Source organism: Rutidosis leptorrhynchoides, chromosome 5, assembly GCF_046630445.1.
Source record: "Rutidosis leptorrhynchoides isolate AG116_Rl617_1_P2 chromosome 5, CSIRO_AGI_Rlap_v1, whole genome shotgun sequence".
In the NCBI taxonomy this organism is placed as follows: domain Eukaryota; kingdom Viridiplantae; phylum Streptophyta; class Magnoliopsida; order Asterales; family Asteraceae; genus Rutidosis; species Rutidosis leptorrhynchoides.
This window is the reverse complement of record NC_092337.1, coordinates 349,158,053-349,172,156: the sequence shown is the minus strand read 5'-3', so window position 1 is coordinate 349,172,156 and position 14,104 is coordinate 349,158,053.

Below are 14,104 nucleotides of genomic sequence, written 5' to 3'. Positions count from 1 at the left end.
ATCATTTGCACAATGACACAGCAGATGATCAAGTTCATGAAACCATACCACGATTTAGAAAACCATTCATGGTAGGTTCCAACGCAGGAATGTGGAAAGCCAGGCGAGGAACACATAATGTTTCTTTCAAGAAGACTTCTGATGCGAACGCTAAACATAACGGCAAAGGAAATTCAATTTCCAAATCACAATTGTTCAAGCTATTCAATCAGTTGAATGCCTTAGTTGATGATTCGGAGAATCAACACAGTGATGAGGGTTTTTTGATTAATGATTGGAATTTTGAAGAAGAAGGTGAACAGCTCTTTATGACTGAATAAATGGCAATCAAGTTATTGGATGAAATTTTAACTAAAACAGCGCCATCACGATTTAAGCAAAAATTAGCACAACCAACCATCCGTGCAACAGCTGTAGATAATTTGTTTGCTTTGATTACTGGTGATGAAGCCATCAAACCACCAGCAATGACAGAGTCAACACAGTGTTTTATCCCTCAAATTGCAGAATATCCATTATCAAGAAATTTGGGAATTCCATCAATCGGTGTTTATGATGGTACAACAGATCCAGAGGATTTTTTGACTATTTTTGAAGGTGTTATGAGGTTGCAGCATTGGGAAGATGAAACTGCGTGCCATATGTTTCCAATGGTACTGCAAAAAATGGCACGCGAGTAGTTTGCTAGTTTGCCACCAAGGAGTATTACCAGTTTTCTTGATTTGAGGGCAAAGTTTGTGATACAGTATCAAAGTTTGAGAAGTTACACATTGTCACATCTTGATGCACATGAGATAACAATGCATCAGAATGAATCATTGAGTGATTTCATGAAACGTTATACCATTGAATGTCAAAAAATACCAGACATACCAGAGTCTCAGCTTGTTTCAGGATTTATATTTTGTCTCGATCAGCGACGTTTTGCACGATTAATTCATGCTTTGCGTTATGATATTCCAAAAACATTGCATCAAGCGTTGGGTATCGCTTAGAAGCATTTACGAGCAGGCGAAATGGGATATCCAAGAGTGGATAATTATCAGAGAAACTTCAAGCAGCAAGGCGGAGAGCAGAACATGAACGGCAATTATCAGAGACAACGGGGTTATGACAGTAATTAACAGAAACAGCAGAGCAGTTGGAGGGGAAATAACCATCCAAACGATAATTATCACCATCGAAAGCCATTAGACAGGCATCCACTTATCATGGCATTAACCAAAACTCCAAAAGAAATCTTGTTTACAGAGCCAATTAAGGAATCATTTCACCCTCCACCGCCAATGGAAGAGCGTCAGGGACCATAGAGTGACAAGTGGTGTGACTTCCATGAGGTATATGGATATGATACAGATAATTGCAAGTCATTAATGAGAGTGATCATTGCAAAGATCAAGGCTGGCGAGCTGAATCATCTTTTGGCAGGAAAAAAGTATCGACGAAATGATCCAAACAAGCGTTTTGCTTGGCAGGGAAAAGTGCGTCACGGTGGACGACGTGACTGGAACAGAAGGGAAGAACGGAACGAAGAAAGGGATCCAACTCATGAAATGCACATCAAGGTTATATGGAATGAGGAGCAGGAAAATGAAACGGACGGAGAACGCAGGACAGAGAGATGGATGTACGCTCCAATCATATTTCATACCATTCCAAATTGGCGTTTGTCAGAAGAGCCTGTGGTCATTTCAGCTGTAATTGCAAACAGAAACATCATTCGAATTTATACTGATACAGGTAGTGAGGCAGATATTTTATATTTGCATTGTTTTAAGGAATATCCGTTCAGCGTGAAGGATAGGCTACGCTACATGAACTTAAAGATTGCTGACATCACGGGTAAGTCAATGAGGGCAGTTGGTAAGGTGAAACTGGATGTAACATTGGGAACACACCCTTTGGTCCGAACAGAAATTGTGGACTTTACAGTTCTTGATGGCAGATCACGGTTCAGTGCATTGTTCGGTAGGTGGACCCTTCACAAATTTGGAGCAATCACTTCTACACCGCATGCAGAATTGCGGTTCCTAACGCCAAACGGTGTAGCAGTGATACACTCTGAATATGTTGGACCGGCAAGGGAAAGATCAGTTGTTTATGAAGCTCCAGGGAATTTTGTCAGGGGGAATCATCGTGGCAGTTGTTCAGTAGAAATGATGTGAACGAGTATTTCAAACCACCCAAAATGTGGACAAACTAACAGCAAGAGGCAGACCGCTAAACGGAATACAGTATAATAACATGAATCCTGCAGCGCAGTCTTTATCACGTTTTTAATTTTTTCTCAGTTCAGACGACAACACAATACACTTTTTGTAATTTTCTGATTGGGACTTGATCACCCCATACGAAGATATTACACAAAAATGTTGTATGTGTGACAGTATTATCAATACAAATTTTAAATTCTTCTTACGCACATCATTACGCGTTACAAATGTAAAGCATGGCATTCATTCCTACCCACATAAGGCAAGGTATTTTTATGCCCCCGATGGAAGAGGCTCTTGTGTCAACATTATAGACACAAGGGATCGGCTAGCGTAAAGTGTTTACTTCGCTAGAGGGCACCGAGGCAAAACTAAAGATCTCATAATGTCATGACATACAGAATGGTTTATCACAACGGAATAAATCCATTTAAATCTTGTAAACAGTGAAAATTAAATACAAGTGTATTTTGTAAGCCGCAAAACTCCTGAGCGCAACACGCTAAACGAAACATCACTAAATTCCATAAGCAGAAATTTTTTCCAACAGCTATATAAATTTATATCACATATAAATAGCATAACAATATTATGATGCATTCATCTTCTACTTCCAAAGTAGTTTGGGAATTCTCAATGTTTCTTTATAAAACATATACGCTATTGCCGAACGGAAAACGGATAATATGTTCATTACACTAATATCAAAGTCATACATGTTTTGACTAAATGGAGATACAAAACAGATATATAATTTTAATGACCTGAATATACATAATACCATTTATGTAGCAGTACACCTCTGATTCATAAAGAGGAATTATGCATTGTGGACAATGGATAACGGATGATAGTTCAAGTCATGAACAATGTCAAAAATCAGTTTAAGGAAAAACTCATTTCATTTGATGTAATATGAAATCTAAGCTTTCTGAAAGCTTGCAATGTTAAAGCACATATAACAGTAATATGATAAGAACAGCAAAGTATGCTGACATTAAGCATAACAATAGTATATGCAAGCAAATTATCAACATAAAATTGTTATATGTTATCATTACAGAGAAACATGTTATTAAATAGGTAGAGAAACATGTTATTAAATAGGCACATCTAAAATTTCCTTAATTGACACATCCTCCCTAGCACAAACCTCCTTTACAGAATCAATTTTCAAAGAAGTTACTTCAGCAATGGCAACCTGCAGCTTGGCATCAGTATCTAGTTTCATGTGTTTTGTAATGGCATCTGGTAAAGGGTCAGGTTTCACAGGTAGGGCATTCAAAATCTCCTCCATTGCATCTGCAAGATCACTTTCTGTAGATGCCACCAAATACCTATTGAAAGTCTAACCCACAAGTGAAGAACTCAACACCCTATGCACGAGACCAGGGATACCAGCTTTTAAATCAGTAAAGTTCTTTTCAGCATCAGCAACAGCAGTAATCTTTTCCTCCAACAATTGATTCTTCTCTTCCAACACCTTTTTCAGCTCTTTATTTTCCTTCACCAGCTTATCATTCTCTTCCATGAATTTTTATTTTTCTACCCTCTCTGCAATGCATTTTGTTTCCACTACCCCCAACAGCTCATCCTTTTTCTCCACAGTATCCATTGCAGTTTTCAATTTCATGTTGCTATCTTTTAAATCAAGCTCAAGACTATTTACTCTGGTAGCATTGTGCACAGCATTGACAATGATGGTCTCATGAGCCTTTTGAATTTTAAGATCATGAATCACATGTTGATTCAGGAGCACTAACGCTGCAGCAGTAGACTGATAACTTTGTTTATAGGTCATGGTGGATAGAGAGGAAGAAAAATCAGCAACAGTGTTTTCTTACATTAAATACGATGGACAAGATAAGAATTCAATTAACAATGAAGTGATGCTGATAAATCATAAATATAATAAGAGTTACTTTCAAAAACTCAGCAAAATCATCAGATTTGTTGTTGGGATCATCAAGAAAGGCTTGTAGTCCGCTTAATGGTATGGATGGTGGTTGAGTAGAGGCAAAGGATTGTGTTGTATCAGTCCCTTTAGAAGTATGCAGAGTTCTGAATGGAGGAGTCTCAAAAGAATCAACATCATCAGTTTCTTCATTATCATCATCACTGTCATCTTCAACATTAATAGTTTTATTGCTCTCAGGATCCTTCCAAGTAGAAGTATCAACAACGTCATCTTGAGGAACCAATCCTATAAAATGGAGAAGCAGATAAATATACAATAGAGCTTCGACACAAAATTATTAATTTACTTATACAGATGCAGCTAAGATACATACTTCTCTTTTTTGGTTTGTCAACAGCTTCACCCCCTGGACGTTTCCCCTCACGTTTTGAACTTTTGCTAGCCTTCTTGGCGCGGACGGTTCAGGGATTACTTCAACAATCTCAACATCAGGAGATGGTTGAACGGTACCACCATCTCCGCCCTCAACAGACTGCTCTGGGCTTTTCAATTGTTGTTCAAAAGGAGCATCTTGGGCTTTTTCTGCCTCAATTTCAGCAGGGGTTTTGGGCCATTCAGACACAATCAAAGGATCAAGATTGGTCTTCTTGAAGGTTCTGTAAACCTGCATTTCTTCTTCTGCAATCAGATAATATACAGACAAACAGAAACATATATAAGAACATACACAACTCAGAACATCATAACAAATAACAGAATATATCAATAAAGGTGCCTACCACGGCCTTCCCAGCGCAGCACCGGTGTATATCCAGAATGCCAATTGTTACTCATTTTATAGAGAACCAATATGGCTTCATAATCATCATATGACCTTTGTGGAAATTTGAATGTCTTCAAAGTATCAAGAATAAAACTTTCATCCTCAGATAATGTGGTGGATTTGCTAACTCCTATGGTAGTTTTTCTCCAACCACGAACACATGCCCAGGCATCCTGAACAACCCTTTTGTTAACAAAGAAATAGGGATCTTTCCAGTTCTTTAAAGAACTTTCTTTCACCCCAGTAAACGCCTTGTTCGGCTTACAATCATATGTATACCAGCATTTGCTAACTAATCTAGTTCTAAATAATTCATGGAAAATATTCACATTGGGAGTTTCTTCTACAGAATTGCAGAACATTACAAACAGAATAATTTTTTGTAAACCTAATGGATGAATTTGACTAAGCCCTATCCCATAGTGGGCAAGAATTTGTTGAAGAAAGGAAGAAAGAGGAATATGCAGGTTCCCTACAGTTAATTGCAATTTGTAGAGGGTCATCATCTTCTTTGGAGGTTTATTGGCCCTATCGTTAGACGAGGGAACAACAGGATTTAATAATCTAAGATATCTGTGTTTTTTACATAGCTATTCTATATCGACTTCAGTAATACTAGAAGGGATAGTACTGACGTCACGATTGTCTCTCTGAGAAAACGTGCTGCTGGATTCGGCCATGGTAGTGCGTAAAATAAAATCAAGCAGAGGAAAAAGATGAATAATTACTGACCTTGCACTTAACAGATCGTTACACTAGGTAAATTGTAGATATCTTCACAGCAAATACTCAGTTTTCAGAAAAGGAAAAAGGAAACGGAAAGGAGCTATTTATAGTTGGGAAAGTTGGTAATGGAAAGATGAGATTGAGACACGTGTATGGATCAGATTAAATGAACAAAACAATTTGAATTTAGAAAATAAATCAAAAAGATTTTGGGGGCAAATTCATAATTAGATATGTGACGTCAAAGCAGAAAATCAGACGGCTATAGCAGTTTTGTGTCTTCGAGGAAATAGGCATCTTTTATTTTTTAGTTTAATGACTTTATTTTTTACAAAAATAAAGACATTAAAGTGGGGGGACTTAATGGTGTATCCTAGGAGATACAGGCATAAAAGCATCATTTTATACAGAAGAATCGATCAAAGAGCAAAAAAGATAAGAAAATCTAGCGGTGTTCAGTATCCGCCGCCCAACGTTTATCAGGACGCCCAGCGTCAAGCGTAAGCCCTGCAGGCAGCTTCTATGCATAAGCCCTTTAACTCAGCGCGTGAACGGCACGCAACCACATCAGCACACGCCACCGACATTCTGGATACTTCACGTAACAGAGCCATTCAGTGATTGACACGTGTATCCCGTGAATTTCGAACATTCTACGCCTATAAATAGACCCACTGGGTCACCACATTTCACATCATCATTCTGATCTGAACTTCAGTCAGAGAGAAGTACACTTTCTCTCTCACACAGTTCTTTCTCACTCTAAACATACATTAGCCGCTTAGCAGCAACGAGCTATACGGATCAATTCCAGATTGATCCTCAGATTGATTGAGGCAACCCCACGGATCATCCATCCGTGTTTCAGGTCTGCAGAGATAATTTCTCGAGGGCAAACAACAATCAAAATTATACGCCACACGCTAAACAGCTATTTTCTGTACTAGTACCTTACAGCCGCTATACGGAAAAAATCGTACTAACAAAGTATTAACTCATTTCCACTGAATGATTTATATGTATATCTTATATATATAAATTTTTAAACCATAATAAATCTTTCCGTACTAAGCTATTATGTGTAAATCTTAACTACTCGGTTAATTCATATTACTAATATGCTATGATGTACATCCTTCGTCGGCAACTTAACCATCGTTAACTACAATCTCTGTTTCAATTCAATGAATTCCATTTCAAAATAAATCAAGTGTATTATTCAAATATATGTTTGATTTTACACCTTCATCATCGATGTACTCGAAACTTTTCAGATAACATCATTCGTACCTTGCGAAGTTCACAAGAATTCCACGAACACCAAACATCATGCATCAACAAATAACGAAGTATTGATTCAAAATTTCAATTACATTGAAGAAATACTCCGTAAAAGTTATGTAGTTTCTAAAGTTTTAGAGATTATTCAATTCTAGTTTCAACCGTAAATCAAATGAGTTTAATTTAATATTAACTCATTAAATCTATGCTGCATCTGAAGAAAATATACACGTATATATTTTCATAAAGACTGTAATAAAATTCTTTTGTACAAAATATTAATTGTGAAATTTTTTTTAACGGGTAGGTAATACCCGAGAGATATATAAATTCACAATTAATATGTTACATTCTTTGAATCTGATTCAGCAATCACCAACTATACTCATTACTTTCACAACAATATACATTCTTTTATAAAAATCAAAATAACCATTCTCATCCAAAATTTGATTACGTATTCTAATTTTGACAAACCAAAATCCAAGTCAAGATTTAACAGAAGATATCATTCTTAGATTCTTACATCTTTCAAAGCTATACTTTGACTTCAAAACTGTGCTAAAACATCATTTCTATTCATAGAACTCAGGAAAATATTCGTATCATTCAAAATTCTAGAACATCATATGTATATTAACGATTACAATCTGTATTTAAACCCTTCGAAATTCCCGAAGACACTTCAAATAATGAACAATCGAGATGATGATCCAACCACATATTACCCACAGTCTTGTACCTGAAAAGTCCTCGAAACCAAAGTCATAGTTTAACACGTATCTGTGTCAGACCCTTTGTCATTTATTAGCTAAAATAACTTTTCAATTCTTTTCCAAAGTAGTCAGTTTTGTCACAGCTCCAGCAAACCAACTTCAATTGTTCATACGAATAAGTCTTATTATAACAATTACCCTTTCATCATTGTTATCGAGGAACTTTTTATATCCCGCCACATTAGCAATTAACTTACCAACAGCTTCACTGATCTTTGACTTTCCGAAAAATCATTATATTTATCGAAACCCCATTATTTACTCATCCGCATCTTGTAACAAGAATTTTCATGCCAATTACTGGGAATCAGCAATCAGTATTTTGAAATCTCGCAACATGTCTACGCCAACAGTTATACGTGTACATATAACATCTATCTTCAAGACTCACATACTTCGAATGTGAAGTTTCTGAAAAACAACCTAAACTGCGAACTAGTTCTCGAAATTTTGAAAAATGCTGATGAAGCAGCAAAAACTGAAAACGACCTTAACAGTAAAAAGTTTGATGATAAAGAATAGTGTGTTGGCAAAACTTAAAAAAAAAGGTTTGGAACTGGAAAACGGATTAAGCAAAGTATGAAGGGGGCTATGGACAAATCACAAAGACTAAACCTGCCTTTAAAGAATCCAAATGACTCAGTATCTGCTGAAGTCATTAACGAATACATTGCTCCTGACTCTAAACCCTTGCGGACAATATTCTTCATCATCCTCTGATCTTAGATATTCTAAGATATCATCATATCTTTCATTATAAATATCTTAGATATTTCTGAAGATATTTTCATAACTCTTCTTATTTGAAATAAATTATCTCTTCGCGATATCTGTGTTACATCATAAAAGAAACTATTTTAGTTTCTAAGTTCTGAAACCTTTGAGTTTAAAATATGAATGTTTTTGAAGTAGTGTTGGGAACTGAAGTATGAGTTAGTATAATATAATGACACTTGATCAACGTGATTATATTACAGTAAGTCATGTTGAGTTTCTAATGGAACGTGATGAGTCACAGATCATAACATCATCATGTGCCATGATTACACGACTCTTACATTCTATCTAATATATAAATATATCAAGAACATAATTTCTTGATAGTTCTATCTTTTCTCTTGAATTCTGGTAATTTAACCAATCAAGATCGTGCTATTACAATTTCTCTCTTAGAACATTAGTCATTGTTCATTCGAAACTCCATACCTACGAATTCTGGACCATTACTTGCGAAGAGAAAATAAAAGCATGAAGCTCCAAAATAGAAATGAGATTATAAATCGTAGCAAATAGGAGAGAGCATTAACTGTAGATGTCAATGATTATAGAAAGACAGAAGCAGGGATTCCGAAATATAAGGGAAGAAATAAAGCCCAACAACAACTCAGAAATTACAAACCGTGTATATCGATGCATATAGCAATATAAAGACATGGGAGAACTAAAAACACTATAAAACCAAGAGTATAGTAGAAGTAAATAGATTCTTCCGGTGGCAGATGAAAAAGAAGAATGACAGATATGAAAGTTAGGAGTATATCAAGAATCAGAACTGGATGGAGCATATTGACGAATGCTTTAAAGTATGAATTGAGGGAGGAAGAATAGAAGTTATGAGCTGTGGAAATAAGAAAATGAAGAGGGTGGATTTATAGTGAAATATCTGACAGGGCAATCAAAACAGATTATCGCATTTAACCAAAGAGGGTCCTAATTTTCTTAATTTCCGAAGAATCAAATCTTATTTAGATTTAGAAGATTTTCTTCTAAAATTCCTTGAATTCTAAAAATCAACCGTGGCTACGTCACCGGATAAGACGAACATGTATTTACTCATTTTCACTCTTTTGCGATAGCTTCACACGTACTCTTCACAAAATCAAATTGATTTATCTATATTACCCAATGATGATAAAACTCTAATTTTTAGCTCTTATGCATCATGAAAACATACTTTTTGTCAGCCATGACGATCCCAATCAAATTTTGGGACGAAATACCTTTAACGGGTAGGTACTATGACTACCCGAAAATTTCCGACCAAAATTTAAACTTAATCTTTACATGATAACATAATTCTGACATGATAAGCAATAAATTTTGACAAGTTTTAAAACTTTTGAAATGAGTTTCATACAAACAATTGACCAACCATTTGTTCGATGATTCACGAACGTCATAACTTGTATTAAACATATACTTATGTATATATATATATGGATATATGGATTATATCTAACTTGAATATATGATAGTTAAGTATCTCATTAAGTATATTAATAATGAATTTTATATATAAATTGAGACTACTAACTTAAGGGTTTCGAAACAATATATATATATATATATATATATATATATATATATATATATATGTAACATTTAACGACGTAATAACCCTTATGTTAAAATGAATATATATGTATTGTATTAAGATGTATTAATACACTTTTGAAAGACTTAACTACATATATTAACATACTTATACTCAACAAAGATAGCTATACTCATATTCCCATTCAATTTCATCAAGAATTTCACTCGTATTCATACGGTATTCATACTCGTATTATACACAGCTTCTAGATGTATTTATTATTGGTATATACCAATAGGAAAATATCATTTTCAACTTTTTAAATGATTAGAAAACATGTTTAAACATATTTTGTAAGCTAGTATCAATTATTACACAAAAATACAAAACTAATTTTATTTTTATTACTTATATCATTTATATACTTATATATATTACATACTTACACACATAAAACCATATTTTTTCATTCTTATTCCTCCCTCCTTCATAAACCACGACCAATAACTCTTAAATCTTCATCTTTTTGATCAAAAATCCAATCTATAATCATCTTATAAGAATCATTCAAGAACACTTCATGAAGATCATTCATTTCAAGTTTATACTTTCAATCTTTTGAATCCATTCCAACAACTCTTTGAAGATCAAGAAACCTTCATTTATTTCAGTAGGTTTTCACTTCTTAATCAAGGTAATAAATAAATTCAATCTTTGATTCAATTTATATAATCATAACTATCTTAAATCAAGATAGAATTCTTACTTGAAACTTTTGTTGATTCCAAGATTCTACATCAAGAATTCTAAGCTATAGAGGACATCATCTACTCAAAGATCCTTTTCTTATTTTTCCAGTAACACCACTCTTTAAACTTTAGGTAGTAACCTTATTCAAAATCTCGTTCAATTCATATTCATATAGCTGTCTTATTTTGAGTTTATAATTTACAACAACTAGAACATAGTTTAGTTAATTCTAAACTTGTTCGCAAACAAACTTAATCCTTCTAACTTGATTTTTAAAATACTTCAACACATGTATTATGAAAGTATGTTAAGCTAACATAAGGATATAAAACTTGTAAACACGAAGAACACCTTAAAACTGAACATACGCCGTTATAGATCATCGGGGGCTGTTTTGGGTTTAATTTTGAAAACCTATCTTAAACTTTGAATTAAAAGTTTTCCTTTTGGTAAGAAATTTTATTTCATATGGATATGAAACATATCCAAAACCCATGGTTTAACTCTAAGTGGAAGTATGTTTTTCAAAATGGTCATCAAGGTGTCGTTCTTTCGACAGAAATGACTACCTCTTTCAAAAACGACTTATAACCTATATTTCTGACTATAAATCTATACTTTTTCTATTAAGATTAATAATATTCGATTCGATCTGAAACCATGGCAAGTTGAAACACTCAAAACGGATTTAAAATGAATAAGTTATGGGTAAAACAAAATTGGATAGATTTGCTTGTTTTAGCTACGTGAAATTTTCTAACAAATCTATACTAAACCTATCCTAGCTAACTTTACCTATATCCTACATGTATTTATATATTTCTTGATCCCTTCCTAGTAGAAATATAATTTATAGTAGTTGTAGTTAATTCTACAACAATATATTATAGTCAATATAAATATATATATATATATATATATATATATATATATATATATATATATATATATATATATATATATATATATATATATATATATATATATATATATATATATTGGACTATTGGACTATCGGACTGTTGGACTACTAACATTGAACTACTAACTTTACAATTTAAAGTATCATATAAGTATGATATAATTATTAATCAAATATAATTATAGTATAGTTGATACATATTATTATTATAGGTTCGTGAATCTATCGAAGGCCGAGTCGTATTTTTCATTGAATTGAAAAATAATATTATTTACTATCAACGACTTACAAGTGAGTTTCATTACTCCCTTTTTATATATTTTTGGGCTGAGAATACATGCGCTGTTTTATAACTGTTTTACGAAATGGACACAAGTACTAAAAACATATTCTACGTTGAGTTGTACCACTTTGCATATTTTTCCCTAATAGCTTGGTAACTAATATTTACATGTTGTAAGAGCATGTAAGCACGAATCCTATTGATAGATCTATTGATAGATCTATTGATAGATCTATTGGGTTGGACACAAGTACTAAAAACATATTCTACGTTGAGTTGTAAGAGCATGTAATCATATGTTATTGTATTCGTCCTTATAGATTAGGACGGGTCATCACAGTAGGCAGTAAAAAATTGTAGTTCCGGTTCATAATATGCCATGTGTTGATCATAATGTTGCTGCTCTTGTTGTAGCTCAGGCTGCAGTTCAGGCTGTGGCTCTGGATCAGCTTATCTAGATGATGATGCACCATTTAGTATTTGTATTTCTCTATAAAACACATTAAACACAAAATTTTGTGCATCCAAATAATGCATTAGTATTAGCAAAATAACAGATTAACATAATTACAATAACATGTTCAAACAAAATTAAACCTATACACATTTTTATAAATTTAACAATTCTACACTTTTTCAATAAGCATATATGAAAATGCATACAATGTTCATAACCATTCATCTCAAAAAACATGTCAAAATAATCATTATTAGCAATTAAACAAGTTTCAAATGGCATTTATATCAAATTAATCAAGTTCATGAATTTTAGACTTAAAAAGTCCACTTTGATGCTCAAAAATCATGTTTAGGATCAAAGTTTGGATCATTTAGCAACCTAAACATGTTACACTACTTAATTTAGCAATAATTCATAACAAAAATCGGCCATAACCTGTTTATATCAAAAAGCCCAAAATTGCTCAAGAACACAAACCCTAGATTTCTAAAATTTTTGAAGTTTAAGGCTTCAAATCATGACAGATAGCATCAATCTAGAATATATATGCATAATATACTAACAATTTAACTCTAATTAAGCTAGAAATCATAAAAATTAAATTAGGAAAAAATTTGCTCAAGAACACTATAAATTCGAAATTAAAGAGTTTTAGGAGTGGAATCGTTACCTTCTTTGAAAAACTTCTTTAAAGGTATCTCCTCATTGTGATTTTAGTGAAGATTTTGGTGAAAAATGGTGAAAAATTGGTGATTTTAGGAGTGTTTGTGTGTGTGTGTGTTCGTGTGTTTGTGTGTGTTGAAGTGGGGAGGCAGAAGCAGCACGCTGGAGTTTTGATACCTGATCTGTTCTGGGCTACCATGCGATCGCATGGATTCCCAGCACAAACCTCATGCGATCGCATGGGGTGTAATAATGTATTATTTTTTTTTTATTTTTTTATAAAAACCTTTAACTTATAAAACAATTAATTAATTAATTTTTAAAATTTTGTTTCTTTTTAGATTGAGGTCGTTTCGGTACGTTCACCTAGTTCGTCCCTCGACAAAATTTTAAAATTTGTCATTTTAAAGCGATAGTTTTAAAAGCAAAGTTTTTTGGGTTTTTAATTTTTTTTGGCATACTTTAAATCAATAAGATTAAAATAATGATAACAAAATTTGTCGCCCCGCCCTCGGGTAAAGCAATTTCGGTTTAACGACCTAGTGTTTAACTTACGACGTATTTTAGAAATCAATTTTTAACTTAATGAAATAAAGTAAATTTTTTTTTTTAAATTCACACCAAACTTAAATTTAAAATGCATAAAATTTCATATAAATATTAATAATATTTATATACATCAATTTTACAATTTTACATTTAAAATAATATAGTTATATATTAATTTTAAAAACAAGGTAAAAATAAAATAAAAATCTTTTTGGTCTTTTATCCTACTTTAATCAATCAAATATTAGCAAAAATATACGTCCCTCTTTTGGGTAAAGTAATTTCGTATAAATTACCTAGTTTTACTCCTGACGGATTTTTGAAATATTTTATGTTGATTGATTAAAGATATTTATACCATATGAATAAACGGTAAATTTCTCAGTGATGTAATAAATTTTTGTATAATATCAATAATTTCGG